The sequence below is a fragment of the Cydia fagiglandana genome, chromosome 11 (genome assembly GCF_963556715.1).
Source record: "Cydia fagiglandana chromosome 11, ilCydFagi1.1, whole genome shotgun sequence".
Taxonomy (NCBI): domain Eukaryota; kingdom Metazoa; phylum Arthropoda; class Insecta; order Lepidoptera; family Tortricidae; genus Cydia; species Cydia fagiglandana.
This window is the reverse complement of record NC_085942.1, coordinates 11875541-11898088: the sequence shown is the minus strand read 5'-3', so window position 1 is coordinate 11898088 and position 22548 is coordinate 11875541. Positions and strand designations below refer to the sequence as shown.

At 37.6% G+C, this 22548-nt stretch overlaps 1 protein-coding gene across 1 annotated transcript in view; it reads left to right on the top strand.

The window, feature by feature from the left end:
* The first annotated feature begins 16198 nt into the window (after window positions 1-16198).
* LOC134669042 (ADP-ribosylation factor-like protein 4C) overlaps window positions 16199-22548 on the top strand; it is a 74881-nt gene continuing 68531 nt past the window's right edge. Inside the window, exon 1 of the mRNA XM_063526568.1 lies at window positions 16199-16656. The gene's annotated coding sequence lies outside the window, so the exon portion shown is untranslated. The remainder of the gene's footprint in view (window positions 16657-22548) is intronic.

Here is a 22548-nt window from a genome sequence, read left to right as displayed (position 1 = left end):
GCCCGCCCTAAAGCGGAGTGCCTTGTAATTATCTAGCGGGGTATATTAAATTGCATGTCAGATATTTGGTGTTATCTTTTCAATATCCTACCAAGTTCCCGTTAACCAGGTTAGAATAACAAGAGGACCCTTGCACTCCAATAGTCCAATGTTTTACTGCGGATCTTATCCGGAGGCACTATTTCCATTAACTATTTAAACATTTAAATCTAATTATTTTTTATTCACGACAATGGCTACTTTGAAATTTTATTTTTTTTATATACGACAATGGCGCCCGAACAGGGACAATGGACACTATTTTAAATTATTATTTTTTATACACTACAATGGCGCCCGAAGAAAGCTTAAATTAAATATATAGCCTGGTTGTTGTGAGCTTGGGAGAGCGATAACATCAATTTATAAAAATTTTGTCATTTAAAAAACTTTATTTTTAAAAAATCTAGTGAAATTATTTGTATTAAAAATATAAAATTAATTAATTTGTAAGTTTACTTGTGACAGGGTAGCAAATTCATCAATTATTACAATTCTATTAGGCTACACTATGACTAATTAGCATAGCGCTCAGCCACATATTATTTTTTCACCATGCTCCATTTGAGAGGTAGGTAATTTATTTTAACACTTCCTGTATAAAGTGAAGTGTTACCAATTTATTATACTTTATTACATACCCTGACACAAGCAAACCACTTTTTCTACCGACATGCCGGACGGGGAAGGAGAGGAATTTTATGAAGTAGGAGGGGGGGGATACCTTATCTACTCACCCCTACCCATGCCTAATGCCTCATTGTTTAATACGCGACCATGGGGTGCCGCGTTAGACAACCACCCGCCCGACCCACCCATTTCAAAAGTATTAAAATATTTATTCATTTTTATTTCTCAAACCAACTCAAACTTTTCATTCCGGTGACTTAGTATGATAGACGAGACACTCTAAATTTTTTCGTTTTTGACTTATTCGGTTCTAAATAGAACTACTTTATAGAACTTAAATGTTCACATTATTTGTTTTTGTTTTTTGTTTTCTTTTGAAATTTGAGGAAATTGGTCTTAGAATCAACCTCAATTTCAGCTATCTTAGCATAGCATTTTTTAAAGTTCTGCTGAAACATGCACCATTTGTATTCGCTAAAGGTAGGGACATGTTGTTGAACGGCATGCTGCATTCCATTTGGAGTAGTATTCCTGATTCGTCACACAACCTCCGAATTTCCGACTGCTAGAGCAAACCGCTTTGTAGTTAAGGTAATCTGAAAAAAATCAGTTACCATTTAATTTCAAAGCATTGGTTCAGTGACATTATGCTCAATATTATACTTTACAAGGTGTATTTTCAAGTTAGTAACTTATTTTTTTATTTGGGTGAACTTAGGTAACAACCCATTTTTTTTGAGTACGCGTACCTCCTTGACTCATTTGGTCGAGATTTTTTTTCAAGCGTTTCCAGGGAAACCAAATTTTTTTGTGACTACACACCCTAAGGGTCCAGGGTGATGTAATTATATTGGATATGATTCACTGACTTAGACATGAAAAAGAAAACTAAGTTTTTTTTTCACTTAGTGTAAGCCCACTGGCTACACATTAGGATTTGACTTGAGTGTGAGCTACAAGTTAGCCTCCACTATTGTTAATATAATCTGTAGATATAAATTAGCAACTAGTTCCCACATTACACTAAGGTACTAGTAATTTAATTTTGTAGTCATAGGCATGCACATAGTAGGGCATGCCATATTAAAGTATATAGTTCTAGGAAATAAATGGCAGCGCGCAGCTATTAAAGAACAGAACCCAAGCGTACAAATTGGTAACGAGCCTATCACCCAAGTCGAAAGTACAAAAAATCTGGGTCTCGTTTTGGACGGCGAGCTGCGTTATGTAGAGCATGTTAATTTAAAAATCCGTAATGCCTACTACCGACTCAAGGTACTATATAATATCCGGAAATACCTATCAGTCAAAGTGAGAGAGATACTAGTGGAATCGCTGGTACTCTCTCATTTTAACTACGCAGATGTGGTGTACGGGCCAAGACTGTTAGCAGAAACTAAAAAAGCTATACAACGCGTACAAAATGCATGTATTCGCTTCTGTTATGAGGTGCCTAAACGAGCACACATCACCCCATTTCTTAATGACAAGAAACTACTAAACATGGAGAACCGTAGGCATCAACATTTGGCTTATACAGTTAGAAAGGTTTTGGATCTCCAGGAGCCCTACTATCTATATGAAAAGCTAAAATGGATAAAAGACACACGCACTAGGTCGCTAAGAAGCTGCACTAAACTTGCTATCCCTAAACATAAAACAGCATTCTTTAGAGGGAGTTTTAAATTTGCTGCTGCCAAAGTGTGGAATGACTTGCCTCCACCTCTCCGTGAGCCTATGCCGCTGTTTAAATACAAATGTTTAGTACACGCTCACTTATTAGACAAACAGAGTGGAACTTTCCCTCCCTACTAAAGTTTTTAACCACGTAAGTGTCCACACATCACATACACATAGACAAACGTACAATCCCCGCCTCCACACACAGGCATATATATATATATATAAATATATATATTATACACACACACACACACACACACGCACACACACACACACACACACACGCACACACACACACACACACACACACACACACACACGCCGACATACAAACATAATCGCGAGCATGTGTATTCTCATAATATTATTTTCCATTTATTATAAATCCAGTGTTGCAATATAGTATGACTGTTACTTCTAAGTGTACAATGCAAGCAAGCGTATCATTTTTTCTCTCATGTCAATTCAACTTTTTAATATTTTTAAATGTATTACTGTTAACTTGTAACTTATCTGCTAAAATCAATAGGTAATGTTAAATACATTCGAAATGTTAGTAGTAAAATTTTAAATGTTAGTAGTAAATTTTAAACGAGCACCAAAGTACTGAATTTGTCATAAATTATGTAACATTCTCCGACCGTCCTTAGTCTGGGACCGGTCTGAAAACCAGCGCCGGGCATCTAGGCCTGGCACACGCTGAGACTGGAACCCTTTGCCTAATACAAAATCTTCTCACCTTTTGCTCTGTATAATTTGATAATTTAACGGTTGTATTTTATTATGTAAGTAATTCTAACTCTATGTTATTTTCATGTATGTGGCAATAAACCATTCTTATTCTTATTCTTATTCTTATTCTTAAAACTTAATAATTAGTATTGCATTATGTATATGACTACTTGTAACATACTAAATAGTAAGAATTTATAAATATAGTTGAAAATACTTAATATTTAAATTGGATTTAAATACTTTAGTGAACCTTAGAATAGGGAGTTAGCTTATTATTATTTATGTTGAATAGTGACTAGACCAGTCAATTTAGGATTACTTGAATTTAAAAAAATATTTTTTAGTTAGGTTGCAGAAACCACAGTGTAGTGGCCATGCACTGTGATTTCTAATAGAGTTAAAATTTAGAAATTATGTCAAACAGATAGGCATATCTACATGCATAATTAACGTCCTAATGGACTTGTTGATTAGGTATTCGGTTAATTTATTTTTCTCCGGTTACCCCGGCTGCCTCGGTTAACCGGTGCTTAACCTCTTTGCCGAGAGAGGGGATATTGTAGCGATGCTACATAATTTCCTATACCAAACATGTACTTTCTCATACAATGTGACCTGTACAATATTAGTGTCGCATTTTGGACAGAATAACATACACCAGAGTATGACACTTATGTAAAACTGTAATGTACCTTCTCAGCTGTAGGTTGATTAGCATATACTGCCTCCTGGCTAACTGGTTTCGAAGAAACAAGTCCAAAGAGCATGCCACTCGAACGGAACTTGTCACCCAGATTGTACAAAGGTTATTGGACCAAACCTGGCTTCACGTATATCAAAATTATCCTCGTGATCCGCTTTAACTGCTCAAGTAGGTCACATCCTAATTTAATTTGTATTTTAGAATCATTTATGAAATTATATAAAAACATAAAAAAGACTTTCGTTGGGTAGTCGTAAGTTTGACAGCCCGGTGACAGCTAAGAATATAGGCGTTTTGTTCAGGCATAAGCAAGGATATATTCCAAAGGAAACAAAGTAGAAACGTACGATAAAAATATAATTATTAGTGATTATTATTAACCACTTAAAATATTACAAGTATTAATGAGTATTGATATTTTTCGAGAACCATTTGATTTAGAAAAGATTTAAGTTGGTTTGACGTTTAATGTGTTGATGTGAATCGAAACGCAACGTGACAGGTAGGATTTTATTTCGAACTGTCACTGTCACTACACTTGGACTTGGAATGGGAATACGCTAGGATGTAGATGGTTTCTAATTAAAGATTAAGAGGAATTGCCTCGTCTCCTTCCGCCGCCTGGTCCGGCTGGTGGGAGACCGATTTGTAAAGTGCGTATATCGCTGTGCGTGAATTGTGCGCGTGATTTACTTAGTGCGTCCCGTGTCGCCGATGGACATGAGCACGGTTGGTGATCGTGTTCCCTGGCGCGCTGTTGCGCGTCCCCGATTTTGCTGAGCGTCATGCTGACGCTGCCTCTACGCCGTAGGACGCGGCCTTGACTTGCAGGCCGTGTGTCGGATGGTTATGCTGCCGTCCGACGACTCCAAGGTGTCTTCGTGCGGGTCCTTCCCGTGAAAGTCCGAACGCCGCGGATTGTTCTCGCCTTAGCTTGTCACAGCTGGGGCTCGATGAACGCCCGCCGCTGATCTACGTCGATCTGTCTGCTACGCTAAGTTCCAGGATGAAAGCTACACCCGGTGTCCGTGAGTGCACTAGACTTTCGTTTTAGGTTTTGGCCAAAACTCCGCGTTTCGCCCGTCTCGCGATCGTAGATTAAGGTTTACTATGGTGTCGCCCCATAACCGCCAACGGTTTATAAAAACAGATTGTATTTTGAGTAGCGCCCGCCCTAAAGCGGAGTGCCTTGTAATTATCTAGCGGGGTATATTAAATTGCATGTCAGATATTTGGTGTTATCTTTTCAATATCCTACCAAGTTCCCGTTAACCAGGTTAGAATAACAAGAGGACCCTTGCACTCCAATAGTCCAATGTTTTACTGCGGATCTTATCCGGAGGCACTATTTCCATTAACTATTTAAACATTTAAATCTAATTATTTTTTATTCACGACAATGGCTACTTTGAAATTTTATTTTTTTTATATACGACAAAATAAAAAGTACACACCATAAAAATAAAGTATTTTATTTTATTTTTTTAAATACATACTTTTTGTTCGACTTGGCGCTGTCTAACAATTTTTTATCAGTTTTAAAAATATTTATTGCGTCTAAACAGGGTAAACAGAGGTTTAGGTACACTAATAATTCGTTTCGAATCAGCTTCATTGAAGCTTTGTTTCTGTCGTCCCGCCACTTCGCATTCATTACGGAAAACACCCTTTCTGTAAATGCTGAAGTGGCGGGAACGGAGTTTCATCCTTCTTTAGCCAAGGGAAATCGGCTTCCCATTGAAATTTATATTTTTGTGCACGTTTTTCTACTTTACGTTTTTTTACCACGCGAACAGTCCCATCTTCGTATTCTTCGTCACTTAAGTCACTTTCCATTTTAAATTTAAGGAATATAACATCCTTTTAACACTGTTTTAAAACTTATTCTCAACAAAAGTTTAGCGCAGAATCACACACAACACAAGAGACAAGACAGAAAAACGACAGATATTGGGGAATGGGGATACCGCGAAAATTTTATTGACACTATTGACAGTGGCAGTGGCAGCTGTCAAGCCTGTCAATGTCAATTTCAAAATGCCAAGCGGTAATGGGGCCCACAAACTCATGTCCAACCAACGTCGGTAAATGAAAAGGACGCAGCGATGCGTTCATATATCTGCGTCCCTTATGTTTGCCAACGTTCGCGTTGGTCATGCATGTGTGTAGGTAGGCCCCATAAAATGCGAAATGTAATAAAATTTCGTTCAGAAACATACTCTAAAGTATTTTACTGTTCAATTTAAGTATGAAAATTTATAAAATATGTGTGTTTTACTTAAAAAAATACTAATCACTGATGAATGTTGTAAATAAAGTATTTTGGCGTACTTTATGTGTTTCGTAAAAAATAACGTACACACGGCTAAAATAGAGTACAATACTTTATATTAAAGTACGGGTGGCAACCCTAGTGGAGGGTAACATGCACAGGGTTAAATAATGTAGGTACTTACCTAGTATTTTATTTCCGCATATTTAATTATGCGCGGGCGATAGAGATAGCAACAGGCGGGTCAATTTACGAAAATCTATCTAGAAGGCGTATCTGCTATGGGGTCATCCATTAATTACGTCACACCAATTTCTAGGTTTTTTGACCCCTCCCCCCCCCCCTTGTCACACTTGGTCACATTTGGCAAACCCCTCCCCCCCTAGTGTGACGTCACATTTTTTCTACGAAATCGCCAAATCGAATTAAGTAAGTACCTAATATTATTTTATTAAGTATTATTAATATTTTATCAAAATATTTTTGACGATATAAATATTAGTCTTTTATAACCCAAAACTGCTTAGGAAAGAAAATTAAACGATTAAAAACTATTTTCGTTTTAAAAACTTGTTATTTAAATGTACAGCGAACTAAATAATTTAAATAAATTTTCGGTTACTGATGAAGTTAAAGTGACGTCACAAAGTTTGTGTCTCCCCCCTCCCCCATGTCACAATATGTCACATTTTCTTGACCCCCTCCCTCCCCCTAAACGTGTGACGTAATTAATGGATGACCCCTATAGGCTCACCATCCATTTTTCAATCATAAAATCTGTACTTATCAAGCAGTCCGAATCACATTTATCTGCGTTATACAAATTCTTAGTCACCCTACATGAAATTTTGATTTAAAATGAAAATTGATTACACTGAGCACGCGACGGTACCTACAGGATGCACATCGGCCAGTCATCACTGTGTCGTCATGGATTCAATCAAACAATGCACGAATATACCACCCACACTTAGGGTTGCCATACGTCCGGATTTGTCCGGACATGTCCGGATTTTTGACCCTTTGTCCGGATTGCGGCCGGACTTGGCATGTGTCCGGATTTTTAGGAATGACCTTATAAAAGTAAAATGCGCGGCGCGGAGGGGACTACGGGATCGGGCGAAGGGACAGAAAAGTAGATCCACGATACAGTACAGTACACCGCAGAGAGTAGCGCGCCGCCAGGGCGTCGTTCGAGCTACGCCAAATCTCTGCTACAAGAAATGTCCGGATTTTTAGGGTGATGTCCGGATTTTTATCATGACATTTAATTCTTCCGTATGGCAACCCTACCCACACTGAGTTCTGTTGCTCTACTTTTCACGGTTTGCGCCAAAGTTAAATAAATTCTGAGACTCCAAAGTTAGGAAGTACATACTTACTAGCTTAGCTAAGTAGCTTAAAAAATACCAAACCCATTTTTTATTAAATACGATTATTCTATACATTTACAACAGACAAACACCTAGGTACTGCTTATATAAAACATTAGCGACAGTAGATCCAGTATAAGAAAATCAAAGTTTGAGACATATCTTCAGGCCGTGTTCTGCTCTAAAGGATACCGCGTTCCGTTCTCTTTTTATAGTGCTGTCAAATTTGCGTGTCTCAGCAAACTAAACTCAAGGCATGGCCGCGTAAGAGTATTTGCTTTCAGCAGCACAAGAGCCTAAATACTTACACTCGAAAAGATCAGTAAATCACTGGCAATAAACGCGTTTCTTAGGTAAATTATGATCTACATATTTATCTATAATTCTACACCCCCAAAATACAAAATCACAATATACTGGGCAGTATATTGTGATTCTTTTATATAGTCACCTAAATGTACGTGTAGTAGTTATTACATTGATCTCACAAATGACTAACGCCGCGATTCGGGAAGTGAATTAGAGATTCACTAGATATGAAATAGTGAAGATGTGTGACGTTCCACGGAAAAAGGTACCTTATGGCGGTCGGCGCTTACGCATAGCGCAGCAATAATATTGGAGCGGCGTTAATAATAGCGTAAGCGCCAACCACCATAAGGTACCTTTTTTCGTGGGACGTCACATATCTTTACTAACTATATCGTATCTAGTTAGTCTCTAATTCATTTTCCGAATCGCGCCGTAAGGCCTATTTGTCAACCGACCCTTCCCCTAAAGTGATTGCTTATAGCATTACCAAGTCCCTAAGGATCCAGTTAACCCAAGAATATATGACACTTGTTAATCAAATAAATCCTTATAAAACCATAACACTTTTACTATTAGCAATAACTGAAGTTGACACACCTGCTACCTACATTGTATAGGTATAGTAAGTATGCCTCTCTAACTCTCTATCCCTTAATCCAGGGGTTCGCAAACTGTGCGCGCCCTGGTGCGCCGTATAGACAGTAAAGAGGCGCACCGTGATGCAGCCCTCCTTACTAATATTTCGAATAGAACTTTATAAATTTATAAATAAACATAAGTTTTACGCGATTAAGTCCCTTATTAGTTATAAAAGTAGCCTAGCTAAGTTAGGGCGCCTAGATTAGGTACCATTTAAATTTGCAGGTGAGCCGCGGACTGAAAAAGGGGAATCTTATTCTAAACTCTCAATCAAGCGGGCATTCTAGTATTGATACGAGCATCACATGAATCATGTCGCGAGTCCTTAAACTCAAAGTGCAACAGTCGCCATACTGCATTAATGCCAAGAAATAGATTGCTATCGAACTAGGGCGAAAATGTTAAAATATTAACACCGCACAGTGTTCATTAGGTACATTCCAAAAGAATTGGTTGAGTGTTGCCATGGCTACCGCCCGTCAACAAAGGGTCTGTGAAAGATGGTAGCATGTAATCAGCAATATAAATGGGTGAAATGGGTATTTTATGGAGGCTCAGCCCGTGGCAGTCTAGCGAATTTAGTAATACTGCCGTGAATTAATTAAGTCAAATATTCTGCCGTAAACATAGACATGCGCCATATTTGCTTCTTAAATCACGTTTAATTGTATACCTTGTGTTTGTACAATAACTTACAAAATTGAATGATTTTTCAATTGCAGACATGGTGATTCGGTTTGTGTTGCAGTATTGTGTTGTGCCACTATTAGGTTGCGCAAAACAGTTAAAATTCTGAAATTATCACAATAAAAACTTAGTTAAATATATTTATGCTATCGTCAATTTCACTGTAAATTCAGGTTTCATGAAAAAGTTATGAATGAATGAATGAATAATATTTATTACAGATTAATAGAAACCCATATTCTTGTTAGTAATACACATAACATTATGAAATGATGATAGGTAATAACTGTATTTTTGTAAATTGTAAAATTGCTTTTCATTGCCTATTTAAGTATTCACGGTAGAACTCACCTGTCATGGGTCAATTACTGATTGAAGCCGGAAGTAAAATATCGACTGACAGGTCCCCTATGTTTGATTTACATAGGGGGCCGTAAAGTAATGTAGTTCCGGCGTGAGTGTACAAACTTTTTTAAATTAAATTGCTTAGTCAGTGTTTTTACTTGCGACACTTCTGCCACGAGTATATACCTCATTAGAAATAATCCTAATTATAAAATAATTAAGTGCAATTAACTAAACCGCTGCGGAATGACGAGGTCAACTGTACAAGTGTAGGTATAAAGGAGTCTGAATATAAAGCGAACTTTTTTTATCCCCTGGCACAGAAGACCGACATCGCGCGGATTGCACTATCTACATTTCTCATTTTAAAAAAGCAAAACGCTCGCTGTCACATTTTTATAGTCCCGTTGCAACAACTTGCTTTTACCGCTTCAGTAAAAGGAATGGTTGTATTATACCGCAGCATGAATCTCCCCACATTATGATTTGCATCAATTTAGCAAAGGTTAAAGTCACAAAAACAGTCCTTTTTGTCCTTTGTAAGATATAATTTAGATTTATTTAAGGATCTAGAGGTCGAGTTAAGACTCTTGGAAGGTTATTCCGAGCGCATAAGAGTTAGGGTAACATTCCATTTCCAACTGCAGCTGCAATACTGTTCATTTTACTATGGAAACGCGTCGCTGTCATTGTCAATTTCCATAGTAAAATGAACAGTATTGCAGCTGCAGTTGGAAATGGAATGTCACTCTTAGTCGCACGAGTGGCCGTACAACCACATAAGTATGAATACATTTTATATACAGGTTTGAGATCAAGACGCACTGGTTAAGGGACTCGAGCAACCAATCAGAATACACATCCTGAACCCGGAGGTTTGTGCCTTAATTACTATGGCAGCAAAACTCTCTGGACCACCCAGGTGCCGTCGACGCGGTCATTAGTCTATCTAATGTCTAATAAAAGGTATGCCCATTACATTTAATGGGGCCGGCAAAGTATTATTTCGAACACGGGACTAAGGATAGGAATTTAGTGATTTTGTGTGACGTATGGTCGAAATAAGTATTAAAATCCAGAAATAATTTAAATAGAGGTGCAGGAAACTTAAACTACTTGCTACACTACACTTGATAGTTATTGTAGCTAAACATACAAAATAGGAGGCCTATTCAAAGTGAGAAGTCCTTATAATATAGGTATATTAAAAATAAATAAAAAACAAAGGAAATATATATATATAACTCTAAAATTAAATTATACTTAAATTAATGCGATCAAACTGACGTGTGTCACTTTATTGTTATATTTACTTGAGTATATGTATATCTACATACTTTAAATATGATAATGACCTCATTTACATACCGAAATCTAATTATTAAAAAATAACTGAATGGTTGCCATATCACGTGCCGTCATAAAACAAGTCGAATTATCCACCTGGTTACCCGGTAGCCGGCCGGATAAAATGACTTCCGTGCCCGTCTATCCAATTACAGGCATGTTTTAACAAAAAATGCCCTTTAGCTGATGCGGGCTCATTTAATTATGCAGGAGCGTTTCTGAAGGATTATAGGTAGGTACTCGTAAATTCTAGGGTTCTGTGTAGTTGTATAGGACTATATGAAAAAAATAACATTTTACACACAAACTTATCCATAACATCCAATGGGCAACACTTTTCTTAAATATACCTAATAAGGATAATTAAGGATGATGGATATCCGAACCCAAAGACAATGTTTTTACAAAATTGTTCTAAAGAGCCAATAGCGACATCTCTTCGAAAAAGGTAGAAATAAAGAAAACGAAGCAAGCTTTCATTGTAATTGGCCCCTCCACCCTACTTTTTGCAATGTCAGAATCTCTGCAATGAGTTCGTAAAACAAAGTTTTAATGGCACCGTGTAGAGAGGAAGGCAACGGAAAAGAGATCTAGCCTACAGCCAAGTTAAGTCACAAATCATTTTGTCTCTACTACCGCGAAAACAACAATTATAGCTTGACCCTCACATTTGTAACAACAATGCGAAATGAGACACAGTTAATTTGACAAACGAAAAATTTTAATTAGGGGCTCCGTCATGTATATTGCTTTCCAAAGAAGTTCCCTCGCCAAAAAAGTTTGAGAACTGCTTATATAGATATTATCCTGTATTTAAAATAAGTTATTTTACACCATTCATGAAATAAAGCACCAGATAATTATTACAAAAACACAAATAGAAGTTATTTTTAAACACAATTTCTATTTAATAAATCGGATAGAAATATAAAAAGTAGGTGAGTTGACCGTGACGTCACGATGTAATGTTTCATATAAATTCCATATTAGCAAATCGTTTTGACAGCTCTAAAAAAAGTAACTGATTTGACTAGTAGGAAAATACCCTATTGTAGGGTCTGTAGGACTCGGGGCGACTGAGAAGGCCTACAAATCCCAAACCCTACAAACCCTTGTCTATTCCAATTATGCATTACAATTTGTGGTTATTGGCAATCCAGCGTTAGGGACTTACTTCGCGGTCTCTAACAACTGCGTGATTGTGGAGCACACTAATACTGGCTCGTTTGAGCCAATTGAGCCTCCGTTTCGCCAGAGTTCAGTAAGCATTTGGAAGAACAACCCTGCAATATAATGATAAAAGGGCTCCAAGTCAATTAATAGCAAACAAGTTTTCCCTTAGCTCCGTTACGCTAGTGTGAAATAACACGAGACTCTTGAGATAGAGATTAATGTCAGTTTGTTTAAAATCCCTATAAATTACATCCAAGTTTTGACAAAATAACGTATCGGTAGTCATTTTAGCTTTCAGCGCCGAAACATTTGAAAAACTTACCCAGATATTAACCTAGCAAAACGGATATGATGGTCGTATTTCTCTACGTGACAGCGTGATAATGACGTGGCTGTCTTTTAAATAGTGTGGTGTTAAGTGACACAAGACTTATTTTATCGCGTGAAGAAAGTCATATCGATTGATTTTTTATATTTTATCGAAAGTGATAGAAATTTACAATATCTCGATTATTACAATTGTGTAATAGTATAAGATATTCATAGTTATATTGATGAATTTCAACATTTAGCTGCATTAATCACTCTGAAACGTTAATGAATTGCCATTTCTCCTGTAAATCCCACGGATTTACGTCCATTGCTAATCCTAACTTTGTCACACGAGAAAACGTAATTTCCACTCGTTTTATCGAGAGCCCTAAAGAGCGCAATACATCAACGTCCGTGCCTAAGTCGTTCCATCCATAGATAAACTGAACAAACGTATAACACAATGCCTATTTTTGTGTTTAGGACATTGGACAAGATAAATGGCTATTGACCTAAATATACACGTACATCCAATTACAGAAAGATCGGTATACCGGGTGTGGCCTCCTGGAACATGAGCAAATAAGTAAAACATAGATTGTACTCCTCAAACGGTGACACTTTTGTTCAACAACTTTAAAAAATTATGAAGTAAATACTTCATACAAAATAAACTCCCTATTTTTCATACAAAATAAATATTATCTTCAATGGACGCCATCGCCACGCCATATCATTGTGATTGACGTTGCTTGTCACACCGTTAGAATAAAATCAAACCACGAGTTATTTTTAAAAGTCGCTGAATCAGTTGGTCAGTATGAGGAGGACAGCCTACAGTTTAATTTTTTGCTCATATTACAGGCCACACCCGGTATATTAGGTACTTAACACCCATGGCTATATTATTATGGTGCTACGAATATAACAATCATAAGAACAGGTCGCAAATGTGTTTATGACCTTCGTTTAGGTATTGAACATGGATCATATTGTCAGTGGGTTGTATATAGCTGTATCTACAGTATATATCAAAACGAAAGGCCAAGAAAGAGACCCATTTAGGCCATACTGAGCAATTTGTACTATGGGGCCAACCCCGAAAACGCGGAAAAAAATTGACTCTCCCATAGGGAATGTCAACATCAGGCCAGCAAAATGAAAACATCCAATTTTATTCCGCGTTTTCAGGGTTAAAATCTTAAGGGAAACTAAAATTTAAAAGTAACTCAGAGTTCTGAAGAACTAAAAAACGAGTACGTGACGCTGTATGCCAATTCTGATTTCACGATTTGTTTGATCATGTTTTGATACGAACTTGACGATCGCTCACTCTGGGCTATAAACCCTAAAATTGAAGTTCGTAATTTGCGGGCATCTTTCTCTGTCACTCTAATTGCGCCTTCATTGGAGTAAAAGAGAAAAATCCCCGCAATTTGCGTATTTCGGTTTTCGCTGTATTAGGTATGCGCGAAACGCAATCCGAACCGTGTCATAAGTCATAAGGCATCTCGCTCGCACTGATTGGGCGCGTGATGCCTAATGACATGAATAACAAATTATTAAATCAGAATCAGCCTCCATCAGGCGTCGGCACACCTCGGCTTGGATACTAAACAATAATAAATATGTAAATAAATAACTTTTATTTGTCTCTCTTAGTAATTCTTAGGGTCGGTTGCACCAAACTGTTCGTTCGATAAAGAGTTCGCTAAATTTATATGTATGGAAAGTGTTATAGTAAGGCGCCGGGGCGCGCCGGTTGACGTTGATCAGTCTGTCAAAGTGGCTGGTGCAACTGGCCCTTAATGCGTTGAATCATTTGTTTATTAAATACGACGTCTGACTATTGTTGATGTTTATACTGTTTAGGGCAGGGTTGAACAAACTTTTGAGAAGAGCCAACCGCAGTGGAAATACCAGTAAGGGGCCACATGAGGTCCCAAGGAGTTGCAATGCAAGCGTCTTTGAGCTATAAAGAGCATTAAGGAATGTAGAGAAGGAGCCGGCAGCTTTTTAAAACATATTTTATAAAACCGGCAACATAATATGGTGCTTTTAAATTTTAACCCCAACAGAATAAGCTCCAACTTTATTTGATTTTTCATTATGCCGCTAAAATAAACACGCGAATATAATAGAAACATTATCACTGAAACCCATCCCATCAGCTAATTGCTAGCTTATCTCCAGAATGCATTTTTTTCCACAGTTTCGTGCAGCAGGTAAACATTCCGCGCACACGGGAAATGTATGCCATTTCACAAAGCCAATGGAATGGAAAATAACTCTATTTCCGCCACAAAGTGTGAAAGCGACGATATATGGAGTTCACGGCATGTAAAATCGAATGGAGTTGTACATTATTCTAATCATACAATGAAAATGCGCTGGTAAGGTTTGAAACCAAAAAGTTAAGTTTAAAATGCTAACGCAACAGTTGGAAGATGTGTTTTATAACGTATTTTTACCATTGCGATTGTAAAAATGTAAGGTTATACTTATATTTAGGTTATAGTTTGTCCTTTCTATTCCGGAAAGTTAATATCTAAGCAATAGTCCTGTTTTAAATTTAGCTTTTTAGCTAGTATAAAGCATTCAAGTGGTGAAAAAATACACGTTATTTCTGGATATAGTAACCCAATGTCAAAATCTGTTAGCTTTCTCAAGATATTAACTACCTACTTAGCATATTAGTTTTACCTTTATTTTAAAATATGAACAACAAAAGTTTCAGATACACAATCAAAGGAATTTTTTGCAACGTAGGCGGTGTACGAGTACACTTAGGTTCACTTGCACCATTCCACTAACCCGTTGTTAACCAGTTAAACCTGGAGTTACCATGGTTACCAGTACAATTTGACACTGAGTACTTAAACGGTTTAACCGCATAACCCCTGGTTAGTGGGATGGTGCAAGTGGGCCTAATGATGAAGTTATCATCAAAATATCTAATAACATTTTAAGCGAAAATAACGAAACATTGAGAAATTGCCTATACCAATTTTAATACGGCTTATTTTATATTACTTTACCTCTTCTTTGTGTTCTTGTCCTTCTCCTAAGGATAACAAAGGTTGATTGACGGGCTAAAGATAAACACAATATTATATGGCGCCACCGTAATTATTTTACCCCAACCTGACGACCTACCGCGAACCACGTTCGACGTGTTGCCTCTCTGTCGCACTTGTAAATTCGTACGTAAGTGTGACAGGGAGGCAACACGTCGTACGTGGTTCGCGGTAGGCCCTCTGAGTCACTACATTCTTCACAAGAAGAGAGTGATCGATAAGCAACCAGTAAATTTTATGTCTAATTGAAACGCATGCTTTAGCATAAACAATCTCTCATTTTTTGTGTACTTACTTAAAATATAATTAGGGTTCAATAATTAAGGAATCAAAAAGCAACCCAACGCAACCCTGTTGACTTTTGGGTGGTATTGGTGGAAAACTATTTAAAATAGTTCAGTGTTGTTGTTGTATTTGCCTGCATTCGAAATGTGCAGACTTGATTCAGTCAAATTGTGTTTTTTGATATGCAAATTAGGTAAGTACCTACACAATATTCAAATTGAAACTAACAGAATCAAGATAGGCAGGTATTTGCCATCGATCTGTTTTTCTCTTTAACTTCTCTAAAACGTAGATTTATCAAAAGGTTATGAAAGAAAATACCGAACGAATCACAATTTGACGATCCATTACTTCATCGTTTATACTCGGAAAGAAGTCACGCGGCGCGGTAGCGAATCTGGCACAACCGCGGTTTCAAACCCACCTGTGCTGCGGCATGGCATGGTGTTTCGAATCCCCCATCGAGTTGATTCGCCTCGTATCGTGCCGAAGTCGAATCGCTGCGAATATCGCGCGAATGCAGCCGAAAGGCGATCTTTACTCGCTCGCTCCAGCCCGTTCTCGTAGTCTTGTCACTTCAACTTCAGTCCGGAGGTGTCCGCGGGCGGGGCGGCACGTACGGCGTGCGTGGTCGTCGCGCCACTCGACATTGCATTGTGTTTACTATGCACATCATTGTTTAAAACCGTTCTTATCAAATCAATACGATTTAGGAGTGATATAACACGGCCTACGCTTCGTTTAAAGCGAGATAACGACTAGTGTTCGAACAAATTAGTGACAATAAAGCATTTTATCTACAGCTACTTGCTGGTGGCTTATTGACAAGTGAAATTCATAATCGGCCCATTCATAGGAGGAATCGGTCCGAGAGTTTGTTATTGGATTTTTACTTGTGTAAGTGATCTTTGTGGTGAAGCAAAGGATGCAAATCAATAATCAAGTGGAAACCCAGCTGCGAACCGAGAGCTCGTGCTGTGCGGTTTAATACTCACTTGCATATTGATTGTCACTGGATCTGGATATTGTCGACAAAATAACTACGTAAGTTTTCTCATAAGAAATTACTGCTTTTCTAATCTACTGTGAACCTTATCAGCAGCACACAAGAACTGTCAAGAAACGTCCCAATGTAGAAACGTTGCACAATTTCTTATCTGACCTAATCTATTACATGTAACAGGTCCGGCGTGACATTTGATATGAAGCGCAAGGCGAGAGAACAAAGAAGAAACATCCATTCTGGGGTTATATTATGTAAACAAAAGGAACTGGAATTTTGCACATTACAATACGTACCTACATACATCAGCATTTAGATCAACAAACTGCTTGATCCCTCCAACTAAAGCCAAGATTCAACAATTGAAAACTTTGCTGTCGAATCATTGTTCTGCCAATGTTTTGTGAACCGTTGTTGGTGAATATAAAAACTAGATACCTACCTACCTACAGTGTCAATGCAAAAAAACCAAGGCTGTTAGATATATGGCCGATTGCCAGTTACTTACACTGTAATTTGTTCAAATCGAATGATTACGAGTACGTGATATGGGATGACAGTACAAGAGTTCTAAGAATTCGGAACATGGGCGCCAATATTTTGTTGTGGTGTCAAGAGCAAGACCAAAAATGTATGTCACTGCCACTTGAAACCCAATCGATTTGAAGAATGAAAACAAATCGGCACAACAAATAACACGTTGTAAGCCAATCAGCATTCAATGACCACACTAATCCTTGGCAGTGTCGTCACAAGGGATTAGCTTAATTGATAGCTGGTTGACCTGCATTCGCTGGCAGAACAGCTACTGAACTTTTCAAGAACCGAATTGTGAAATTTCAAAATAAAAATCCTACCTATTAGGTATAGGTACCTATTTCGGACAATTTTACACAATCACAGTAAGCTCTGCCATAAGGCTTGCCAAAAACCATCCAAGTTTTGAACAATTTATTTAACACCGACGAAATGGCCAGGTAGTTTGGGCTAATTAGGAGCTATTTCCTACTCTACCTAGCAACACAATATCTAGATTTATGGCAAGTTGTAAAGATACGTTGAGAAGAGAAGTATACGTTGTAAAGATCGATTAAATAGCGAGACGTTCAGAAAAAAATAGAATTCGCTTGTTTTGAAGTAGGCAAACCCTTATCTCAAGTCAGGTCAGAACAGTAGCAATCGCGGGATTACCTGCGCGGACGACCTCGGACCGCTTTTGTAACTTCAACAATGGCAGTGGAACTGGGAACGCAGGTACATGCGGATTGCACGCCATTATCCATCTCATGTGTTTTGATACGGATCTTTTGTGCAGCCACCGTAACGTTTTGAGGGAGATCAAGATACAAGAGGTTAAATACATACCTACGCCACGATAAAAGATACGTACTGTAGGCCTATTATGGATAGCTTTATCTATGTGACAAAATATTCGTCACTTTTTAACAGAGCGCGATTGAAAGGGACGGATACCGTTTTATCAGGCTGTCACGTAGACAAGAACGACCATCAAATCCGTACTGCGCTAATAGAAGTATGGTTCCATTTTTATCGCCTGTAACTATGCCTGTCACTTTCGCACTTACATATTTGTTAGAACGTGACAGGCATGGTGATAATCGTTTCCGAAACCCAGGGAAGAATCCGAAGATGTAAAATAAGTGATTAAGATTCAGGGAGCTCACTTTTTGATTCGAGATTTAAATTTATAGATTTATTGGAGCTTCTCTCTCTCTCTACGGTATCAATATAATATTAAGAATATAATTCCGTCCCTACATCAGCATATTCAAAAAATCCTTTTCTTAAAATCTGGTTGCGCAGCTGCATATCCTAAAGGGCAGGCAAGTCAAACAACCAGTTTTAAACCTCGCCACCATATGCTGACTGGCAAAACACCTTTACTCGTTGCGATTTTGTAAAGAAACCTGATGTACGTAGCCAGTACAGTAAGTACCCAGAGAAATATAACAAAGAAATAAAATCGAAACATTCGATAGACGTTAGAATGACACCCCACCACCTCCGCATTTCTGTGACTAAGTAACTCAAATACGAAAGCAGTATCAATAACTAAGATTTTATGATGTTGACTAGCAATAAATTATCGCTCTTACTTGACAGGCGATTACTTTCTTCGCTCTATCTGAGAATCATTTGCGATAGGCGCTCCAACGCTTCATTGTTTTTTTCTGCGGTCTATCAGATCATAGCAGCTATACTTTCTATACGAGGTACCTAATAGTGGTACGAAAACTTACTTATTCATATACATTTGAGGCTGAAGTTCACCTTCTCTTATTCTAATTTCACTAGATACCAACATTACCAATTGAAACAATATTCTGTAGGAACACGAACTCCTGCCTCTCCCTTAATTTCTCAGTAATACTCAAACAACTGTGTCATATCATATCAATATAGGTAATCTAGATATGTATACTCAGTTGTGCCCCCTTTTCTTTATTCTATATCGAGCGAGAGCGCCATCTGGCCTGGCTCAGAGTTGATTAAGTTTGGCTTTGGCTGGAACTTCTGACAGCGCGGTTTAAATATAGTGATGATCCGTTTATCCTGTCTCCGATATGGTCACCCGTCCATCACGATATACTTATCTCATCGATGTCAGTTCGTACATTCCCTTTATTCACAGACGGCTAAAGCACACAATAGCTTCGGCTGTGCCTTATGGTTGCGATTGCCTAATAAAATAAATTATCCGGTGTTGCTCAACGATTGTAAAGAAGTCGTTGACATTTCCTTCTTAAACCCTTCGGTTGATTAGATTATGAAACTAGACGTGAGCAGATTACAGTGCCATGACTAAGTTGTGTTGTGTAAAATGCTTTTAACTTATCAGCTGAATAACATTAGTTAACCGGAATTATGCAAATAAAAACAATTGTCTGCATAAAATTAGCTAAGACCAAAATTCTAAATTAAAATTGGACAAAAAAAATCTTTACAAATTTAGACACTGTAAATTTCTAGTTTATCTTTGTTATAAACATGTCTGTTTTTATTTCCAACGACATTGATCATCACATTTCTGATTCCTGATTCATCCCTTTGCCTTGTCGGTCGTCAGGATTTTAAAATTCCACGTGATTCATCGAGGTCTTGACTCTTGACAAATGAGGCGCAGCGCATATGTTACGTTTAGAGCGTAAATAATGCGCTTTAGCCTGAGCTCCATAAGGAGGTCAGTTTTAAAATAAAAGAGGATAATTTATTATTATATTACCTTAAATTATAGAGGCATATTTATTTACCAAAATGCGTTTTAGTTTTGACGTAGTACACGTTTATAATACGTACTAAAACATTGCATCGCTCGTGTTATGCTGCAAATTTAATAGTCATCTAATCTTAGTACCATAGCTAGAGTATCATACAATACAATGTTCCGCGGCATTCGTGGTATTATGCTCATTAATTCGGTCGGACACCGCAAGGTTTGCGTTATCGCTAACCTTAATCTAAATCTAAAATAACCCACTTCCACGTCGACCAAACAGTTTTTGTTTCGGCCAAGTTATTACACTATGCGATTATAGTTCTGCGCCTCAGCTATAAATAACAGCCATGCTAAAGAAAGAGAAGAAACCGTAAATATTTGCAAAACCGTCGTCCTATGCAGTACATCGGTACATTACCGGCATTAGTTGTTTATAAATATAGGTAGAAATTATTGTAAACAACACAGTTGTGGTTTGTTTAGAAGTATCTACGTATTGAGGTACTCGTAAATGAAAGCTCGGTGGGTATAGAATCTTGTGTAGCTCGAGAGTTTCACAATCATGTGTTGTGTTACAATTGGACATTTACAGTCACGATTTAAATCAAATATCTATCATTATCAACAGACAACTGAACGATCGAAATATAAAATACTCTTCAAAAATATGTATGCTTAATTAGCTAAGCAATTCCTTTAGGAATGTGAACAAAAGTAAATAAAATTTGTATTGAAGTTAGCATAGGGAAAAATATTTAATATTCAAAAAGGCAAATATTTAATATTTCATTCGTTTGCAATAACTGTAATTTGTCTGAAAGCTTTTCATTGTAATTTTTTTATGAAAAACAGACCGTGATATCAAATCAGAGAAAAAGCTTTTACGTTATACAAAGTATACAAACGCAGCTAGTAGGTATGTTGCTCCTCTGTATCGTTTGTTGTTGCGAGCGGATTAGGAAACCCAATGAATAACGAAACAGACGCTAATAGTTTTATCAAATATTCTTGATAAACGCCTTGGCTTTACACGTATGTATTACGTAGTTGCTAACAGATCAACTAAATATTTACTTCACTACTACATTAACGATTAACACCTTGGAGAGATAAATCGTAAATCTTCACACAACACATCAATCCACAGAAACCGTCGATTTTGACTGCTTCCACAAAGCTAGGCTTCTGGTGACTGCTTGAAATCAAAAGCGTTGGGAGCGGAAAGTAAGTCAAGCATTAAATTACTGTAGAATAGCGGTTATTTAATTGAAGAAACGGTACAAAAACTAATTAAAATTTATGCGTCGATCATTGATTGAGCTCGGCATCAATAACCCAAATTAGTTCGTTAGATTACAAGTGCACGTGCCGCTTCAGACATCCATACAATTGGGCACTAGCACTAGTGGCTTATTTAAACATAGTTTATACAAATGTATACTTATATACATACTGGAGGATGGGAAGCAAGTGGCTACAATTGGGCTGTTTTCCCACGCAACAATGCGAGCTACCCACGCGTGAGCCTGTATTCGTTAGGCGAACCGTGCCAAGTGACATTACTAGAGAGAGTTACTCAATGACAATGAATGATCACACATTAATAACGCTAAATGGTGGCACTGAATACGAATGGCTGTAATTAAGCAAGTATATACCTAGTCTTTCTTAGTGCAAGTAAAATAGAACAGCATAGTTAGGGTTTTGATATTAATCATAAGTCAAGGTGTCGCTTTAAGAAGTCAATGACAGCGTATTTTCCTAAGACGTATTTCACAAAGTTAATTCAGTAAGTTTAAACTCACTTATGCTGACGTTTCCACATTTTATTATTTGCAAAAGCTGTGCAGAGTTAGCATGGTCATACTATAGATATTTCACCTTAACCCTTTACCAGGCTGACAGTTCAAAAATGACAATCGAATGTCAGCCTTACTGATCCAAAATAGAACACATGTTTGAAGTGCCGTATGTGGGAAGTATATATCCCTTAGCCTGGTAAAGGGTTAAACCCGACGACCGCGTACCCAGACACAGCTCCACTCGATTTTTACTGGGTCTGATAACAAAGGTCGGTATTTGTAACTCAACATGACACAAAGGGGATTTAATTTAGAGTTTTCCAGGTTGCGGTTTGTTACAAGCGCTACCGTTGCTCCCAACTCATTAGTCCTTAATTTACGCTATGGACCAACCGCGTGCTCTATAGTACTATCTAGTAACATTTTTTGTTTATCTAAATGGTCAAATCATTTGTACTAAAATGATTTGAATTGTATTGACCAAGCGTATACCTAATAGTGGTACGAAAACTTACTTATTCATATACATTTGAGGCTGAAGTTCACCTTCTCTTATTCTAATTTCACTAGATACCAACATTACCAATTGAAACAATATTCTGTAGGAACACGAACTCCTGCCTCTCCCTTAATTTCTCAGTAATACTCAAACAACTGTGTCATATCATATCAATATAGGTAATCTAGATATGTATACTCAGTTGTGCCCCCTTTTCTTTATTCTATATCGAGCGAGAGCGCCATCTGGCCTGGCTCAGAGTTGATTAAGTTTGGCTTTGGCTGGAACTTCTGACAGCGCGGTTTAAATATAGTGATGATCCGTTTATCCTGTCTCCGATATGGTCACCCGTCCATCACGATATACTTATCTCATCGATGTCAGTTCGTACATT